Source organism: Drosophila bipectinata, chromosome 4, assembly GCF_030179905.1.
Source record: "Drosophila bipectinata strain 14024-0381.07 chromosome 4, DbipHiC1v2, whole genome shotgun sequence".
Taxonomy (NCBI): Eukaryota; Metazoa; Arthropoda; class Insecta; order Diptera; family Drosophilidae; genus Drosophila; species Drosophila bipectinata.
Window position 1 is genome coordinate 8378011 of NC_091740.1, and position 19628 is coordinate 8397638.

The following is a 19628-nucleotide window of genomic DNA, read 5'->3' on the forward strand; positions in this document are numbered from 1 at the left end:
TTGAATACTCCCTCCTCTTTGTAATTTTTCGATGAAGAAAACTTGTTCCTCCCAGATTTCTAAGAACCTTTTTCTCAGTGAAAACATTTTTTTTTAAGTTTGGGCTGTCATGTGAGCCAAAATGAAAAAGAAAGCAAATGAGATAGCTTCTAAAAAAAATTTAGGAGTGCTCACACTGTCAGTGTGCCGGCAGCGGTGCGGCAGAATTTCCGACCCTATGCACTGGTATAGTCTGTTTAGATGAGGGGCCGTTGTGCCGCTCAGCTGACCTTAAGAGCGCATCCGCGCTGAAAAGCGCACCCGCGCTTAAAAGCTCATCCGTGCTGAAGAGCGCATCCGCGCTCGCCCCTCTATGCATTCTTCCTCTCTCGTCGGCCGTCGTCGATCGTCCGCTCTGGTTTATATTTACGTTTAGCGTTTATGCTTTCTAAGTTAAGTTCATTATCCTCTGTAAGCAGCCAATAAAGCTGAACACGTTTCTTTTAACTGAATTGAAGACGCCCCCCACTTATTATTTTCAACCCCTATTTCTGGAATCTTTTGCGGCACCAGCGCCCCCCTACACATTTTCGTCCTTCGAGCCGGATAATTCCTGGATTTTCTTCTGCCAGCAGTTCCCGGCATAGTTCCGCCTAAAGGCCAAGGTCAAGTCCACCTTTCCGACTCCGCAAGTTCGAAGAGAGTTAAGGATTGAATATCTACGTAGGAACCACACTTGTATACATATACATATATAGTTCGTCATCAATTTGTTTTTCGGACGAGCACGTATTTTTCCATTTTCCGTGCCTCCAACGCTGCTTCTATCCCGCATCAGGCAACATCCGCCTACAATCTGAGCTAACCTCGTCTCCTTTTGGGTTTTTCTGGTGCCTGAAGATTTTCTTTCCACATTCGAATTGTGCCGCACATGACTTTCCTTTCGACATCGGCGCCACTATTTCGCACTTGCTCCGTGTAATTGCATTTCATCCGCGATCTCACCGTTCTCATCACATTAGTGCGACCGGCCACCACTTCGTACGAGGCACCTGTTGCGCAAGTCAGTCGACAAGCGCTGACCAGCGAATTGGACTCTGAGAATGCCCACGGAAGACGACAAAAAGCCGCGTTCGATCCCAGCCATCCGTTTGGACAGATCTCAATCCGCATCTCCGCGGACGCCTCTTTTGAAGCCTAAGGCTACCAGTGCCAGTCCAAGGGCAAAGAGTGACGAATCCGTCAATACAACCCCTGGTCCTTCACAGAGGCAGACTCGCTCCGTTGCAAAAATGGCTCCAAGTGCGGTCGAAGTGGCGTTGAAAAAGTTCATCGCCACAACAGATCGAATTAGCCGATTTGAGGCTAACATAAGTACTCCGGGCGCCCCAGAAACGAAATAGGCTCCCAATACATGTGCGAAGTCCATCGGGACCAAATTCGGGCACTATGGGAGAAGGTGGAGAAGAGCTATGAGAGCTGCTCCGATTTGCCAGCCGTGTCCGACGACAATGCGGCCACCTCGACAGTGCTAAAATCGAACTGCAGCTACTGTTACTCCGTCTATTCGAGATGTATTGCCCAGCTTCGGGAGAAAATTGCTTCTCAATCCACTCAGGCTCCCGTCAATGTCCACACGCCCGCGCCTACAGGTTGCCGGTTACCTCCGGTGGATACCGAGGCCTTCGCGGGTGATTATCTTCGGTGGCTCACCTTTAGAGACTTTTTTATGGCCATTTACATCCAAAACTCGCGGTTCACCCCGGTAGAGAGGTTGTTCCACTTACTGTCCAAAACAAGTGGTGACGCCCACGCCATTGTTTCTAAGGCTCCGCTTACCCATGAGGGGTTTGTCGTCGCTTTGCATAGCCTCACAGACCGCTTTGAGAACCGGCGGCTATTAGTCAATAGCCAATTGAAAATCCTTTTCAAAGTCCAGGCTATTTTACAAGAGTCCGGGGTCGCTCTGAAGGAGCTGCAAGCCACCATTCAGAGTTAGCAATGTCCACCTAGCAATGTCCGCCATCAATGTTGAGGCTTGGGACTGCCTCCTGGTGTTTATGATTTCGTCAAAGCTCCCCAAAGTCACACTTTCCATGTGGGAGCAATCCGTCCATAATAAGGCCGAAATTCCAACATGGAAGGAATTAGACAACTTCCTGACAGAGCGCAATCGCACTATGGAAGCAATCGACGACGTCAGTCCTAGTGGCTCCGGGCAATTTCCGCCAAGGTCGGGAATTCCTACTGCCCCTGCTCGAAGGCTCAATTCATACGAGACTCGAGTGGTTCCGGGCCCCAAGGGTTGCGATCTCTGTTCGAGGGAGAACCACCCCATTCGCTTATGTCCGCGGTTCTTGGAAATCGACGTAAATGGGCGCTCTGACTACATAAGGAGGAAGCAGTTATGTTTAAACTGCTTTGCCCGAGGGCACCAGCAGCGAGACTGCACGAGCGCTCATACCTGCTTCACATGCCACAGCCGACACCACACCCTCCTGCACCGCGGCAATCCGTTCGCAACCGCTCCAAGTCCGCCTACGCCGCCTACCGCTCCAAGTCCGCCTACGCCAGAAAACGGCTCAGAGGATCAGTCGAATGTGCAGCTGTGTTTCGCTTCCGGGTCAGGAGCAGTACTACTGGGCACGGCCCTTATCAATGTGTGCCATTTGGGGTGCACCGTTCAGGCACGAGCACTAATAGACTCAGGGTCCGAAGCGACTTTCATAACGGAACGACTGTTCAACCTTGTCAAGTTTCCCTTCAAGACGATTCACGCACAAGTTTCCGGCCTTAATCAGACCATTTCCGCGCAGTCTACTAAATTGTGCCATTTCTCCATTCGGTCGCCGTCTAGACCCGGGCTACAATTAGAGACTGCGGCTTACGTTCTTCCGCAGTTGGCAGGAAATCTGCCATCATATCCGATTGCGCGAGATCTTCTCAAGGGGCTGCCCGACATTTCCCTGGCGGACCCCAACTTCTTTGAGAGCTCCCAAATCGATGTGTTATTAGGAGCTGACATTCTTCCGTCCATTCTCCTCGGTAAATCCAAGGCTAACATCTGCGGGTCGCTTCTCGGTCAGGAGACCATTTTTGGATGGGTGCTGACAGGCCCATTGTCTCCAGCTAACTCCCGCAGCGTGTCTGTTTTTTCCGCACGAGTTGCCCGCAGCCTCGGTGACTCACTGGATCAGGGAGAGGTGCCCACACGGATCAGTTCGGAATCGGACTCAGGTTGCGAGCACAATTCTGTCTCGAGTCCTTCTTTAATTTACGCATCGCATCACGCTGCACGGTGGCAATCAGCTGATGATCCGTCTGATCTGGGCCAAATTCTGGATTCCATGATCATATTCAGCACGATGTCGCCACGCCCACGCAACGCCCAGTCACTGGAGAGCAGATGTACTCGAGGTACACAATTCTACCGATGCCGAGTCTGCAATGGGATCCATCCATTGAAGAAGTGTCGGCGCTTCCTACGCCTTAGTGCCGGGGAGCGGCTCCGAGCGGTTCTCGTGAACCGCTATTGCTCGAGCTGCCTGGCCCACGAGCACTCCGACGGATACTGTCGGCGTGGGGACGGCTGTAAGACGTGTGGTCAGGATCACCACACGCTGCTGCACCCCGTGACCAAGGAGAACCGGTCACCGCCCGCGGGAGACAGTACACGGGGTGTCTCGCTCTCTCGTTGGCCATCATCCGCCAACTCCCGGCGCGGTTCGGGTGCTTCTCGCCCTGCGTCCGCATTTTCCGGCATTCCCAAACCGATCCACGGCCGCCGACTTCCCGGAACTCCTCGGCATTCTTCCGCCACTGGCCGGCAGCCGTCAAGAGCTCCACTGCATTCGTCCGCCACCTATCGGGTGCCGTCCACCGCTCGTCCGCCCGCGTCATCCGCGCCTAGGCAATTTTCCGCCTCTCCTCGAGGGCCCTCGCAGGACGCGGTCGCTGCGCCCACCCTATCGTCGCTGCTGAACCGAAACAGCGTCAACACCGGGACCCGGATCTTCGACACGGGGGCCTTCATCGACCCGTGTACGTCCTCTAGCTGCAGTGACGCATAGCTAGTGACGAGGGATCTGTTGCAACCCGAGCGATTACAAGGGGGGGAGAATGGGGGGGAGAAGTCTGAACACAATGATGCAAAAATTTGAGCTGAACACAGCTCAAGGAGCTAGACTTAGGAAAATCCAATCCAAATTAGGATCCAATCCCAAGCCCCCTCAAATCTATATCAGGGAGAAAAGCTCGAGTGCCCTGGTCAACCGAATTGCGGCGTTGATCGGGAACGGTGACAACTTTGATGTTGTCCCGCTTATAAAAAGGGAACATCCATGAAACAAAGGTGCAAAGACTGAAGAGCACTTCTGAATTGTGTCCAAATATCTAGACAATACCCAAAAAAACTATTACACGTACCAGCTGAAAAGCAGTAAGGGAACGAACCCGATGTTACCGCCGCGGAAATACAAACCGTCCTTAAAGAAAAGGGCTTCGCCGCCAAGAATGTTAAAAGCATTCTAAATAAAGAAAAAAAGCCTGTTCCATTCGGAACGTTCTGACGGCTGGTCACACATAAGCACTTTGCACTTTTTTTCCCTAAATTGTCATAAAAAAAAAAAAAATAAATAAAAAAAAAAAAAAAAAAACAAGAAAGGAAAGCTAACTTCGGGCGGAGCCGAAGTTGATATAGTTGCAGTTAAAACCGGATATATATCGCAAACATCGGATATAGTTGGCCGATCCCTATGAGAATACAATAATATAACCCAATTTATTATAATATACAATGTAAAAAAAAAAGTCCCAAACTTCTATCTTCAAAAAGTTGGTATTTCTACCAAAAAACATTTCCGATCGTTCAGTTATATGGCAGCTATAGGATATAGTTGGCCGATCCTTATGAAATTGAGTAGGTCGGATTATCTGACCAAAAATATAATCAGTACTAAGTTCCAGCTTTCTAACTTCAAAAAACACGAAAGTTGGGTCATTTCCGATCAATCAGTTATATGGCAGCTATAGGATATAGTCGGCCGATCCTAATGAAATTTGGTAGGTTGGATCAACTGGCCAAAAATAGAATCTGTATTAAGTTTCAGCTTTCTATCTTCAAAAACACGAAAGTTTGGTCATTGCCGATTGTTCAGTTATATGGCAGCTATAGGATATAGTCGGCCGATCCTTATGAAAATTGGCATGTCGTAATGGTTTGCTAAAAATAGCTCTCGTGTCAAATTTGAATTTTTCTAACTCTAAAAACACCAAAGTTATACCATTTCCGATCAATCAGTTATATGGCAGCTATAGGATATAGTCGGCCGATCTGGGCCGTTCCGTCTTATATACTGCGTGCAAAGGAAAGAAGGGTGTGTACAAAGTGTCAAGACGATAGCTTCAAAACTGAGAGACTAGTTCGCGTAGAAACGGGCAGACAGACGGACAGATGGACATGCTCATATCAACTCAGGAGGTGATCCTGATCAAGAATATATATACTTTATAGGGTCGGAGATGTCTCCTTCACTGCGTTGCACACTTTTGACCAAAATTATAATACCCTCTGCAAGGGTATAAAAAGCACTATAAATTTCAATGAAAATAATAAATATGTTCCAAAAAAGTACTGGGACAATACTTGTGAAAGGCTTTTTAGATTAAGGAATGCGTGCAGACAAAAATATTATAAAACCAAATTGACATCCGATGCAGTTTTGTATCTAGAGTCAAATAAAAAACTAAATAATTGTTTTTATAAAGTTCGCAAAGAAAACATTAATACTCTAGCTGACTCGTTATCTAACCCCCAGTCTCCAAAAGAGTTATGGGAAAAAATCAAACACTTAAAATATTACACACAAACTTAACCCACACCTAAACTTTTTGACGACCAGGGTCATCAAATTTTTGTTCAGCAAATTGCAATAGCTCCTGATACCCCAGGCTGTATAAATTATAATTTCTCTAATTTTGAACTTGGATCCATAGGTAGAAAATACTTTTCTCCTAATGAAGTCTTAGACTTTCTCAAGACTCGTAACCCAAATTCTTCGAAGGGATTGGATAATATTTTTTATAGTATGCTTCTATCTTTACCTCCCGTACAAATTCAAAATTTTGTGTCCATGTTGAATGATATTTTTAACGAAGGCCAAATACCCGCTATAGGCAAAAAATTAAAATCGTACCTGTTCCAAAAAAAATTTGGATTCCTCTATCATTACTAACAATAGACCTATATGTTTGTTAGTTTTTAAGTGCCTTGAAGGTCTTGTTAAAAATAGCTTAGAAGAACACATTACAAATAATCAACCACTTCCTGATAGGTCTTACGCCTTCAGGAAAAACCGCTCAAATGCACAATGCATTTATGATGTGATAAACAATGTTGCTAATCTTATAGCCAAGGTTTTTCATGTTTTGGCAGCAGTACTGGACCTGAGCAAAGCCTTTGACTGTGTCAATATCTCCATTCTTTGCAAAGTTTTTGTTGATTTTGGTTTCAACAACCGTTACATTAATTTCATTATTGAATTTTTAAGAAAAATACTCCTGGTTTTGGGAAATTCCGAGGTCATTGTAAGCAAAGGAGTTAGTCAAGGAAATTGCCTCAGTCCTATTCTTTTAAACCTGTAAACAACCGTCCTTCATACTATTATTAACCATAAAAGTCTACTTTTTCAATACGCGGACGATTTTTTTCTTATTGCTTTTGACAAAGACCTCATGACTGCAAGAGAAATTCTTGAACAAGAGGTGAATCTTTTTAAAGAAACTTGTGTTACGATTAATCTTACTTTTAATCTTTCCAAATCATCTGTGATACATTTTAACAGAAGACGTTCTTGAAATAATATGTGCAACAATCTAGTGATTAAGGAAGTTGACCATGTTATTTACTTAGGAAGAACCATTAGTACTAACAACTCCTCTATCAATCATGTTAGACACACGCTTGCTAAGGCGAATAAAACAAATATGTTTTTAAATATGCTTAGTGGATGCCGCTTCGGTATCCACCCCAGCTTAGCTCTTAATTTTTTTAAAGCCTTCGTTAGACCCAAATACGAATATGCATGCTCTACCTTTGCTAATGTCTCGAAGACTGTTACATCTAGTATCCAAATACATGCTAACTTCTACCTAAGAAAATCCCTTGGACTATTAAAATCCACTCCTGTAAATATTATTTACCACCTAGCAGCAGAACTCACTCCGAGTCGAGCTTTTGCAAGAGTAAGACGTGTTATTGGTGATTTATCAAGTGTATTCAAACATAAAACCCAAAGCTTTCGGGAAGTTCCTTCACTGTAGGACTGCAATTGTCCTACCTATCTTCACGTTAGCAATCCCCAAGTGAATCAGCTATAGGTGATTCCACAGTTTTTCTTTTCACAAGCACTGGGCCCCGGCAATTGCTGGTGGTCCACTGATCTCCACGAGGCGATCTACTGTTGAAGCTTTAAGCTTTCAACCGGTTTGTGTCCCATCTTAGTTAATTACTTAACTTTATCTGGAAAAGTTTTTGCTAATTGCTAAAAATGGATAAATCTAATCAAAAACAATCCATTGATTTTAAATCAATGAGGAACACTGCTGGAGCAACTCCCGCCGAACTACTAGCTAGTTTGCGAGACGGTCTAACGGACAGCTGCTTAAACGGTGGCAGTACAACCAGATGGGCTCCCACAAGCTGCATCACAACTTGTACTGTAACGTCCTCGATCACATCTCAAATGACGTTTACAACAAGCTCGAATGGCAGCTTGTGTTCCGCTGCATCCAGTACGAGGCATGATCCTGCTTCCATTAGCACACTATCATGCAACCCCACCCCAGGCTGGCAGCAAGTCACCGCTAAGCCAATCAAAGGTGCAGCTAAGAAGAGAGCAGGTACCGCTCTCTCTCCCAAGGTCAGTCACAAGAAGACAAGCCATACCGTTAATTCTGGAAACCGCTTCATAACCCTAAGCGACGAGGAAGAAATGGACGTCGGGCCTTCTACTTCGCAAGCCGCGATAAACCGCGCCACAACGAAGTGCGACGCAACTGTGCGGCCGGCAAAATCCCAAAATTCAAGCCCAAACAGCAGCACCGCAAGCAGCTCGATCTCCCAAGGTTCCAAGGATTATGGTTCCCGGTGTGGTTAGCTACTCTGCCTTCTGCAGAGAGCTGGATGCTCTTATTGGAGACTCTTACTCCATCAAAGCGCTAAACTCAGGTGACTGTGCCATTCAGACGTCTACAGGCTTGTTGCCAGACACTTCCGCGAAAAAGGAACTGTTTTCCACCACCACCAGCTGCCAGAAGACCGACCCTTTCGCATGGTAATGAGGAACATTCATCATGATGTCCCATCGGAGGATATTATTGAGTGCCTGCAGGAAGAGGGTCACTGCGTTCTGCGCATCTATACCCCTCGCAATAAGGTAACACAGCTTCCGCTTAACATGAGGTTTGTGGACATCAAGAAGGCTGACAACAACAAGCTTCTTAAGAACATCTCTGCTGTTTGCAGACACGTAGTGACCTGGGAGAAGCCACGCAAGCAATGCCATAGACGTCAGGAATACGGACATACAAAAGCATACTGGACACGGCATTACATCTTCAGAGAATTCGGTGAAAACCACCCTGCCCTGGAGTGCAAGCTTGGGAAGGACGACCCTAGGTGCTGCATTCACTACGGCAGCTCTCACGCGGCCAACTTTAGAGGATGCCGCAAATATCTACAAGTCGCATTTAAGCAAAATGCTCAATCAAGGCTCACAGCAGCCACAGAATCGAACACGTTTCCTTCAACCGATCTCTCACCCAACGTTGGTAAGGAATCATTTGCAAGTGTAGCCAGAAGAAACCTACCTATCCTTCACAAAGAGTTGGAAAATACTCCCCATCCAACACATTCCACCGAAAACGCCGCTCTGAATGCCAAACTGGAACAGTTTTTCATGAGGCTCGACAGGATGATTTCCCTAGTAGAGACCCTAATGCAAGCAATGCTGCAGACGCGTCCACCCTCCTCTACCCTCCGCAATGCGAGCGCTTTAAATAGCCTGCTGGAACACCAATGGGATAAGCTCGAAAGCAAACGAGATCATTGCTTTCATAGAGCTTTACGAAATAGACATCCTTTTGTTGTCAGAAGTCCGTCTCTGTTCGCGGTCCACCCTCAGGATCCCTGGATTCACTTTGCACAAAGCCGATCATCCGGATGACCGGCGACATGGGGGCGCAGCGATCTTCGTCAAGTCAGCCATAGCCCATTAACTCTCTTTCACTCTTTCGGAAGAGTCAAATAAAAAACTAAATAATTGTTTTTATAAAGTTCGCAAAGAAAACATTAATACTCTAGCTGACTCGTTATCTAACCCCCAGTCTCCAAAAGAGTTATGGGAAAAAATCAAACACTTAAAATATTACACACAAACTTAACCCACACCTAAACTTTTTGACGACCAGGGTCATCAAATTTTTGTTCAGCAAATTGCAATAGCTCCTGATACCCCAGGCTGTATAAATTATAATTTCTCTAATTTTGAACTTGGATCCATAGGTAGAAAATACTTTTCTCCTAATGAAGTCTTAGACTTTCTCAAGACTCGTAACCCAAATTCTTCGAAGGGATTGGATAATATTTTTTATAGTATGCTTCTATCTTTACCTCCCGTACAAATTCAAAATTTTGTGTCCATGTTGAATGATATTTTTAACGAAGGCCAAATACCCGCTATAGGCAAAAAATTAAAATCGTACCTGTTCCAAAAAAAATTTGGATTCCTCTATCATTACTAACAATAGACCTATATGTTTGTTAGTTTTTAAGTGCCTTGAAGGTGTTGTTAAAAATAGCTTAGAAGAACACATTACAAATAATCAACTACTTCCTGATAGGTCTTACGCCTTCAGGAAAAACCGCTCAAATGCACAATGCATTTATGATGTGATAAACAATGTTGCTAATCTTATAGCCAAGGTTTTTCATGTTTTGGCAGCAGTACTGGACCTGAGCAAAGCCTTTGACTGTGTCAATATCTCCATTCTTTGCAAAGTTTTTGTTGATTTTGGTTTCAACAACCGTTACATTAATTTCATTATTGAATTTTTAAGAAAAATACTCCTGGTTTTGGGAAATTCCGAGGTCATTGTAAGCAAAGGAGTTAGTCAAGGAAATTGCCTCAGTCCTATTCTTTTAAACCTGTAAACAACCGTCCTTCATACTATTATTGACCATAAAAGTCTACTTTTTCAATACGCGGACGATTTTTTTCTTATTGCTTTTGACAAAGACCTCATGACTGCAAGAGAAATTCTTGAACAAGAGGTGAATCTTTTTAAAGAAACTTGTGATACGATTAATCTTACTTTTAATCTTTCCAAATCATCTGTGATACATTTTAACAGAAGACGTTCTTGAAATAATATGTGCAACAATCTAGTGATTAAGGAAGTTGACCATGTTATTTACTTAGGAAGAACCATTAGTTCTAACAACTCCTCTATCAATCATGTTAGACACACGCTTGCTAAGGCGAATAAAACAAATATGTTTTTAAATATGCTTAGTGGATGCCGCTTCGGTATCCACCCCAGCTTAGCTCTTAATTTTTTTAAAGCCTTCGTTAGACCCAAATACGAATATGCATGCTCTACCTTTGCTAATGTCTCGAAGACTGTTACATCTAGTATCCAAATACATGCTAACTTCTACCTAAGAAAATCCCTTGGACTATTAAAATCCACTCCTGTAAATATTATTTACCACCTAGCAGCAGAACTCACTCCGAGTCGAGCTTTTGCAAGAGTAAGACGTGTTATTGGTGATTTATCAAGTGTATTCAAACATAAAACCCAAAGCTTTCGGGAAGTTCCTTCACTGTAGGACTGCAATTGTCCTACCTATCTTCACGTTAGCAATCCCCAAGTGAATCAGCTATAGGTGATTCCACAGTTTTTCTTTTCACAAGCACTGGGCCCCGGCAATTGCTGGTGGTCCACTGATCTCCTCGAGGCGATCTACTGTTGAAGCTTTAAGCTTTCAACCGGTTTGTGTCCCATCTTAGTTAATTACTTAACTTTATCTGGAAAAGTTTTTGCTAATTGCTAAAAATGGATAAATCTAATCAAAAACAATCCATTGATTTTAAATCAATGAGGAACACTGCTGGAGCAACTCCCGCCGAACTACTAGCTAGTTTGCGAGACGGTCTAACGGACAGCTGCTTAAACGGTGGCAGTACAACCAGATGGGCTCCCACAAGCTGCATCACAACTTGTACTGTAACGTCCTCGATCACATCTCAAATGACGTTTACAACAAGCTCGAATGGCAGCTTGTGTTCCGCTGCATCCAGTACGAGGCATGATCCTGCTTCCATTAGCACACTATCATGCAACCCCACCCCAGGCTGGCAGCAAGTCACCGCTAAGCCAATCAAAGGTGCAGCTAAGAAGAGAGCAGGTACCGCTCTCTCTCCCAAGGTCAGTCACAAGAAGACAAGCCATACCGTTAATTCTGGAAACCGCTTCATAACCCTAAGCGACGAGGAAGAAATGGACGTCGGGCCTTCTACTTCGCAAGCCGCGATAAACCGCGCCACAACGAAGTGCGACGCAACTGTGCGGCCGGCAAAATCCCAAAATTCAAGCCCAAACAGCAGCACCGCAAGCAGCTCGATCTCCCAAGGTTCCAAGGATTATGGTTCCCGGTGTGGTTAGCTACTCTGCCTTCTGCAGAGAGCTGGATGCTCTTATTGGAGACTCTTACTCCATCAAAGCGCTAAACTCAGGTGACTGTGCCATTCAGACGTCTACAGGCTTGTTGCCAGACACTTCCGCGAAAAAGGAACTGTTTTCCACCACCACCAGCTGCCAGAAGACCGACCCTTTCGCATGGTAATGAGGAACATTCATCATGATGTCCCATCGGAGGATATTATTGAGTGCCTGCAGGAAGAGGGTCACTGCGTTCTGCGCATCTATACCCCTCGCAATAAGGTAACACAGCTTCCGCTTAACATGAGGTTTGTGGACATCAAGAAGGCTGACAACAACAAGCTTCTTAAGAACATCTCTGCTGTTTGCAGACACGTAGTGACCTGGGAGAAGCCACGCAAGCAATGCCATAGACGTCAGGAATACGGACATACAAAAGCATACTGGACACGGCATTACATCTTCAGAGAATTCGGTGAAAACCACCCTGCCCTGGAGTGCAAGCTTGGGAAGGACGACCCTAGGTGCTGCATTCACTACGGCAGCTCTCACGCGGCCAACTTTAGAGGATGCCGCAAATATCTACAAGTCGCATTTAAGCAAAATGCTCAATCAAGGCTCACAGCAGCCACAGAATCGAACACGTTTCCTTCAACCGATCTCTCACCCAACGTTGGTAAGGAATCATTTGCAAGTGTAGCCAGAAGAAACCTACCTATCCTTCACAAAGAGTTGGAAAATACTCCCCATCCAACACATTCCACCGAAAACGCCGCTCTGAATGCCAAACTGGAACAGTTTTTCATGAGGCTCGACAGGATGATTTCCCTAGTAGAGACCCTAATGCAAGCAATGCTGCAGACGCGTCCACCCTCCTCTACCCTCCGCAATGCGAGCGCTTTAAATAGCCTGCTGGAACACCAATGGGATAAGCTCGAAAGCAAACGAGATCATTGCTTTCATAGAGCTTTACGAAATAGACATCCTTTTGTTGTCAGAAGTCCGTCTCTGTTCGCGGTCCACCCTCAGGATCCCTGGATTCACTTTGCACAAAGCCGATCATCCGGATGACCGGCGACATGGGGGCGCAGCGATCTTCGTCAAGTCAGCCATAGCCCATTAACTCTCTTTCACTCTTTCGGAAGAGTCAAATAAAAAACTAAATAATTGTTTTTATAAAGTTCGCAAAGAAAACATTAATACTCTAGCTGACTCGTTATCTAACCCCCAGTCTCCAAAAGAGTTATGGGAAAAAATCAAACACTTAAAATATTACACACAAACTTAACCCACACCTAAACTTTTTGACGACCAGGGTCATCAAATTTTTGTTCAGCAAATTGCAATAGCTCCTGATACCCCAGGCTGTATAAATTATAATTTCTCTAATTTTGAACTTGGATCCATAGGTAGAAAATACTTTTCTCCTAATGAAGTCTTAGACTTTCTCAAGACTCGTAACCCAAATTCTTCGAAGGGATTGGATAATATTTTTTATAGTATGCTTCTATCTTTACCTCCCGTACAAATTCAAAATTTTGTGTCCATGTTGAATGATATTTTTAACGAAGGCCAAATACCCGCTATAGGCAAAAAATTAAAATCGTACCTGTTCCAAAAAAAATTTGGATTCCTCTATCATTACTAACAATAGACCTATATGTTTGTTAGTTTTTAAGTGCCTTGAAGGTCTTGTTAAAAATAGCTTAGAAGAACACATTACAAATAATCAACTACTTCCTGATAGGTCTTACGCCTTCAGGAAAAACCGCTCAAATGCACAATGCATTTATGATGTGATAAACAATGTTGCTAATCTTATAGCCAAGGTTTTTCATGTTTTGGCAGCAGTACTGGACCTGAGCAAAGCCTTTGACTGTGTCAATATCTCCATTCTTTGCAAAGTTTTTGTTGATTTTGGTTTCAACAACCGTTACATTAATTTCATTATTGAATTTTTAAGAAAAATACTCCTGGTTTTGGGAAATTCCGAGGTCATTGTAAGCAAAGGAGTTAGTCAAGGAAATTGCCTCAGTCCTATTCTTTTAAACCTGTAAACAACCGTCCTTCATACTATTATTGACCATAAAAGTCTACTTTTTCAATACGCGGACGATTTTTTTCTTATTGCTTTTGACAAAGACCTCATGACTGCAAGAGAAATTCTTGAACAAGAGGTGAATCTTTTTAAAGAAACTTGTGATACGATTAATCTTACTTTTAATCTTTCCAAATCATCTGTGATACATTTTAACAGAAGACGTTCTTGAAATAATATGTGCAACAATCTAGTGATTAAGGAAGTTGACCATGTTATTTACTTAGGAAGAACCATTAGTTCTAACAACTCCTCTATCAATCATGTTAGACACACGCTTGCTAAGGCGAATAAAACAAATATGTTTTTAAATATGCTTAGTGGATGCCGCTTCGGTATCCACCCCAGCTTAGCTCTTAATTTTTTTAAAGCCTTCGTTAGACCCAAATACGAATATGCATGCTCTACCTTTGCTAATGTCTCGAAGACTGTTACATCTAGTATCCAAATACATGCTAACTTCTACCTAAGAAAATCCCTTGGACTATTAAAATCCACTCCTGTAAATATTATTTACCACCTAGCAGCAGAACTCACTCCGAGTCGAGCTTTTGCAAGAGTAAGACGTGTTATTGGTGATTTATCAAGTGTATTCAAACATAAAACCCAAAGCTTTCGGGAAGTTCCTTCACTGTAGGACTGCAATTGTCCTACCTATCTTCACGTTAGCAATCCCCAAGTGAATCAGCTATAGGTGATTCCACAGTTTTTCTTTTCACAAGCACTGGGCCCCGGCAATTGCTGGTGGTCCACTGATCTCCTCGAGGCGATCTACTGTTGAAGCTTTAAGCTTTCAACCGGTTTGTGTCCCATCTTAGTTAATTACTTAACTTTATCTGGAAAAGTTTTTGCTAATTGCTAAAAATGGATAAATCTAATCAAAAACAATCCATTGATTTTAAATCAATGAGGAACACTGCTGGAGCAACTCCCGCCGAACTACTAGCTTGTTTGCGAGACGGTCTAACGGACAGCTGCTTAAACGGTGGCAGTACAACCAGATGGGCTCCCACAAGCTGCATCACAACTTGTACTGTAACGTCCTCGATCACATCTCAAATGACGTTTACAACAAGCTCGAATGGCAGCTTGTGTTCCGCTGCATCCAGTACGAGGCATGATCCTGCTTCCATTAGCACACTATCATGCAACCCCACCCCAGGCTGGCAGCAAGTCACCGCTAAGCCAATCAAAGGTGCAGCTAAGAAGAGAGCAGGTACCGCTCTCTCTCCCAAGGTCAGTCACAAGAAGACAAGCCATACCGTTAATTCTGGAAACCGCTTCATAACCCTAAGCGACGAGGAAGAAATGGACGTCGGGCCTTCTACTTCGCAAGCCGCGATAAACCGCGCCACAACGAAGTGCGACGCAACTGTGCGGCCGGCAAAATCCCAAAATTCAAGCCCAAACAGCAGCACCGCAAGCAGCTCGATCTCCCAAGGTTCCAAGGATTATGGTTCCCGGTGTGGTTAGCTACTCTGCCTTCTGCAGAGAGCTGGATGCTCTTATTGGAGACTCTTACTCCATCAAAGCGCTAAACTCAGGTGACTGTGCCATTCAGTGCAACTCCTCCGACGTCTACAGGCTTGTTGCCAGACACTTCCGCGAAAAAGGAACTGTTTTCCACCACCACCAGCTGCCAGAAGACCGACCCTTTCGCATGGTAATGAGGAACATTCATCATGATGTCCCATCGGAGGATATTATTGAGTGCCTGCAGGAAGAGGGTCACTGCGTTCTGCGCATCTATACCCCTCGCAATAAGGTAACACAGCTTCCGCTTAACATGAGGTTTGTGGACATCAAGAAGGCTGACAACAACAAGCTTCTTAAGAACATCTCTGCTGTTTGCAGACACGTAGTGACCTGGGAGAAGCCACGCAAGCAATGCCATAGACGTCAGGAATACGGACATACAAAAGCATACTGGACACGGCATTACATCTTCAGAGAATTCGGTGAAAACCACCCTGCCCTGGAGTGCAAGCTTGGGAAGGACGACCCTAGGTGCTGCATTCACTACGGCAGCTCTCACGCGGCCAACTTTAGAGGATGCCGCAAATATCTACAAGTCGCATTTAAGCAAAATGCTCAATCAAGGCTCACAGCAGCCACAGAATCGAACACGTTTCCTTCAACCGATCTCTCACCCAACGTTGGTAAGGAATCATTTGCAAGTGTAGCCAGAAGAAACCTACCTATCCTTCACAAAGAGTTGGAAAATACTCCCCATCCAACACATTCCACCGAAAACGCCGCTCTGAATGCCAAACTGGAACAGTTTTTCATGAGGCTCGACAGGATGATTTCCCTAGTAGAGACCCTAATGCAAGCAATGCTGCAGACGCGTCCACCCTCCTCTACCCTCCGCAATGCGAGCGCTTTAAATAGCCTGCTGGAACACCAATGGGATAAGCTCGAAAGCAAACGAGATCATTGCTTTCATAGAGCTTTACGAAATAGACATCCTTTTGTTGTCAGAAGTCCGTCTCTGTTCGCGGTCCACCCTCAGGATCCCTGGATTCACTTTGCACAAAGCCGATCATCCAGATGACCGGCGACATGGGGGCGCAGCGATCTTCGTCAAGTCAGCCATAGCCCATTAACTCTCTTTCACTCTTTCGGAAGAGTCAAATAAAAAACTAAATAATTGTTTTTATAAAGTTCGCAAAGAAAACATTAATACTCTAGCTGACTCGTTATCTAACCCCCAGTCTCCAAAAGAGTTATGGGAAAAAATCAAACACTTAAAATATTACACACAAACTTAACCCACACCTAAACTTTTTGACGACCAGGGTCATCAAATTTTTGTTCAGCAAATTGCAATAGCTCCTGATACCCCAGGCTGTATAAATTATAATTTCTCTAATTTTGAACTTGGATCCATAGGTAGAAAATACTTTTCTCCTAATGAAGTCTTAGACTTTCTCAAGACTCGTAACCCAAATTCTTCGAAGGGATTGGATAATATTTTTTATAGTATGCTTCTATCTTTACCTCCCGTACAAATTCAAAATTTTGTGTCCATGTTGAATGATATTTTTAACGAAGGCCAAATACCCGCTATAGGCAAAAAATTAAAATCGTACCTGTTCCAAAAAAAATTTGGATTCCTCTATCATTACTAACAATAGACCTATATGTTTGTTAGTTTTTAAGTGCCTTGAAGGTGTTGTTAAAAATAGCTTAGAAGAACACATTACAAATAATCAACTACTTCCTGATAAGTCTTACGCCTTCAGGAAAAACCGCTCAAATGCACAATGCATTTATGATGTGATAAACAATGTTGCTAATCTTATAGCCAAGGTTTTTCATGTTTTGGCAGCAGTACTGGACCTGAGCAAAGCCTTTGACTGTGTCAATATCTCCATTCTTTGCAAAGTTTTTGTTGATTTTGGTTTCAACAACCGTTACATTAATTTCATTATTGAATTTTTAAGAAAAATACTCCTGGTTTTGGGAAATTCCGAGGTCATTGTAAGCAAAGGAGTTAGTCAAGGAAATTGCCTCAGTCCTATTCTTTTAAACCTGTAAACAACCGTCCTTCATACTATTATTGACCATAAAAGTCTACTTTTTCAATACGCGGACGATTTTTTTCTTATTGCTTTTGACAAAGACCTCATGACTGCAAGAGAAATTCTTGAACAAGAGGTGAATCTTTTTAAAGAAACTTGTGATACGATTAATCTTACTTTTAATCTTTCCAAATCATCTGTGATACATTTTAACAGAAGACGTTCTTGAAATAATATGTGCAACAATCTAGTGATTAAGGAAGTTGACCATGTTATTTACTTAGGAAGAACCATTAGTTCTAACAACTCCTCTATCAATCATGTTAGACACACGCTTGCTAAGGCGAATAAAACAAATATGTTTTTAAATATGCTTAGTGGATGCCGCTTCGGTATCCACCCCAGCTTAGCTCTTAATTTTTTTAAAGCCTTCGTTAGACCCAAATACGAATATGCATGCTCTACCTTTGCTAATGTCTCGAAGACTGTTACATCTAGTATCCAAATACATGCTAACTTCTACCTAAGAAAATCCCTTGGACTATTAAAATCCACTCCTGTAAATATTATTTACCACCTAGCAGCAGAACTCACTCCGAGTCGAGCTTTTGCAAGAGTAAGACGTGTTATTGGTGATTTATCAAGTGTATTCAAACATAAAACCCAAAGCTTTCGGGAAGTTCCTTCACTGTAGGACTGCAATTGTCCTACCTATCTTCACGTTAGCAATCCCCAAGTGAATCAGCTATAGGTGATTCCACAGTTTTTCTTTTCACAAGCACTGGGCCCCGGCAATTGCTGGTGGTCCACTGATCTCCACGAGGCGATCTACTGTTGAAGCTTTAAGCTTTCAACCGGTTTGTGTCCCATCTTAGTTAATTACTTAACTTTATCTGGAAAAGTTTTTGCTAATTGCTAAAAATGGATAAATCTAATCAAAAACAATCCATTGATTTTAAATCAATGAGGAACACTGCTGGAGCAACTCCCGCCGAACTACTAGCTAGTTTGCGAGACGGTCTAACGGACAGCTGCTTAAACGGTGGCAGTACAACCAGATGGGCTCCCACAAGCTGCATCACAACTTGTACTGTAACGTCCTCAATCACATCTCAAATGACGTTTACAACAAGCTCGAATGGCAGCTTGTGTTCCGCTGCATCCAGTACGAGGCATGATCCTGCTTCCATTAGCACACTATCATGCAACCCCACCCCAGGCTGGCAGCAAGTCACCGCTAAGCCAATCAAAGGTGCAGCTAAGAAGAGAGCAGGTACCGCTCTCTCTCCCAAGGTCAGTCACAAGAAGACAAGCCATACCGTTAATTCTGGAAACCGCTTCATAACCCTAAGCGACGAGGAAGAAATGGACGTCGGGCCTTCTACTTCGCAAGCCGCGATAAACCGCGCCACAACGAAGTGCGACGCAACTGTGCGGCCGGCAAAATCCCAAAATTCAAGCCCAAACAGCAGCACCGCAAGCAGCTCGATCTCCCAAGGTTCCAAGGATTATGGTTCCCGGTGTGGTTAGCTACTCTGCCTTCTGCAGAGAGCTGGATGCTCTTATTGGAGACTCTTACTCCATCAAAGCGCTAAACTCAGGTGACTGTGCCATTCAGTGCAACTCCTCCGACGTCTACAGGCTTGTTGCCAGACACTTCCGCGAAAAAGGAACTGTTTTCCACCACCACCAGCTGCCAGAAGACCGACCCTTTCGCATGGTAATGAGGAACATTCATCATGATGTCCCATCGGAGGATATTATTGAGTGCCTGCAGGAAGAGGGTCACTGCGTTCTGCGCATCTATACCCCTCGCAATAAGGTAACACAGCTTCCGCTTAACATGAGGTTTGTGGACATCAAGAAGGCTGACAACAACAAGCTTCTTAAGAACATCTCTGCTGTTTGCAGACACGTAGTGACCTGGGAGAAGCCACGCAAGCAATGCCATAGACGTCAGGAATACGGACATACAAAAGCATACTGGACACGGCATTACATCTTCAGAGAATTCGGTGAAAACCACCCTGCCCTGGAGTGCAAGCTTGGGAAGGACGACCCTAGGTGCTGCATTCACTACGGCAGCTCTCACGCGGCCAACTTTAGAGGATGCCGCAAATATCTACAAGTCGCATTTAAGCAAAATGCTCAATCAAGGCTCACAGCAGCCACAGAATCGAACACGTTTCCTTCAACCGATCTCTCACCCAACGTTGGTAAGGAATCATTTGCAAGTGTAGCCAGAAGAAACCTACCTATCCTTCACAAAGAGTTGGAAAATACTCCCCATCCAACACATTCCACCG

General features: G+C 44.1%; 1 protein-coding gene across 9 annotated transcripts in view; it reads right to left on the minus strand.

Annotated features, from left to right (window-relative positions):
• Nucleotides 1-19628, minus strand: part of Eph (Eph receptor tyrosine kinase) — a 119726-nt gene that overhangs the window by 42122 nt on the left and 57976 nt on the right. The window lies entirely within an intron of this gene.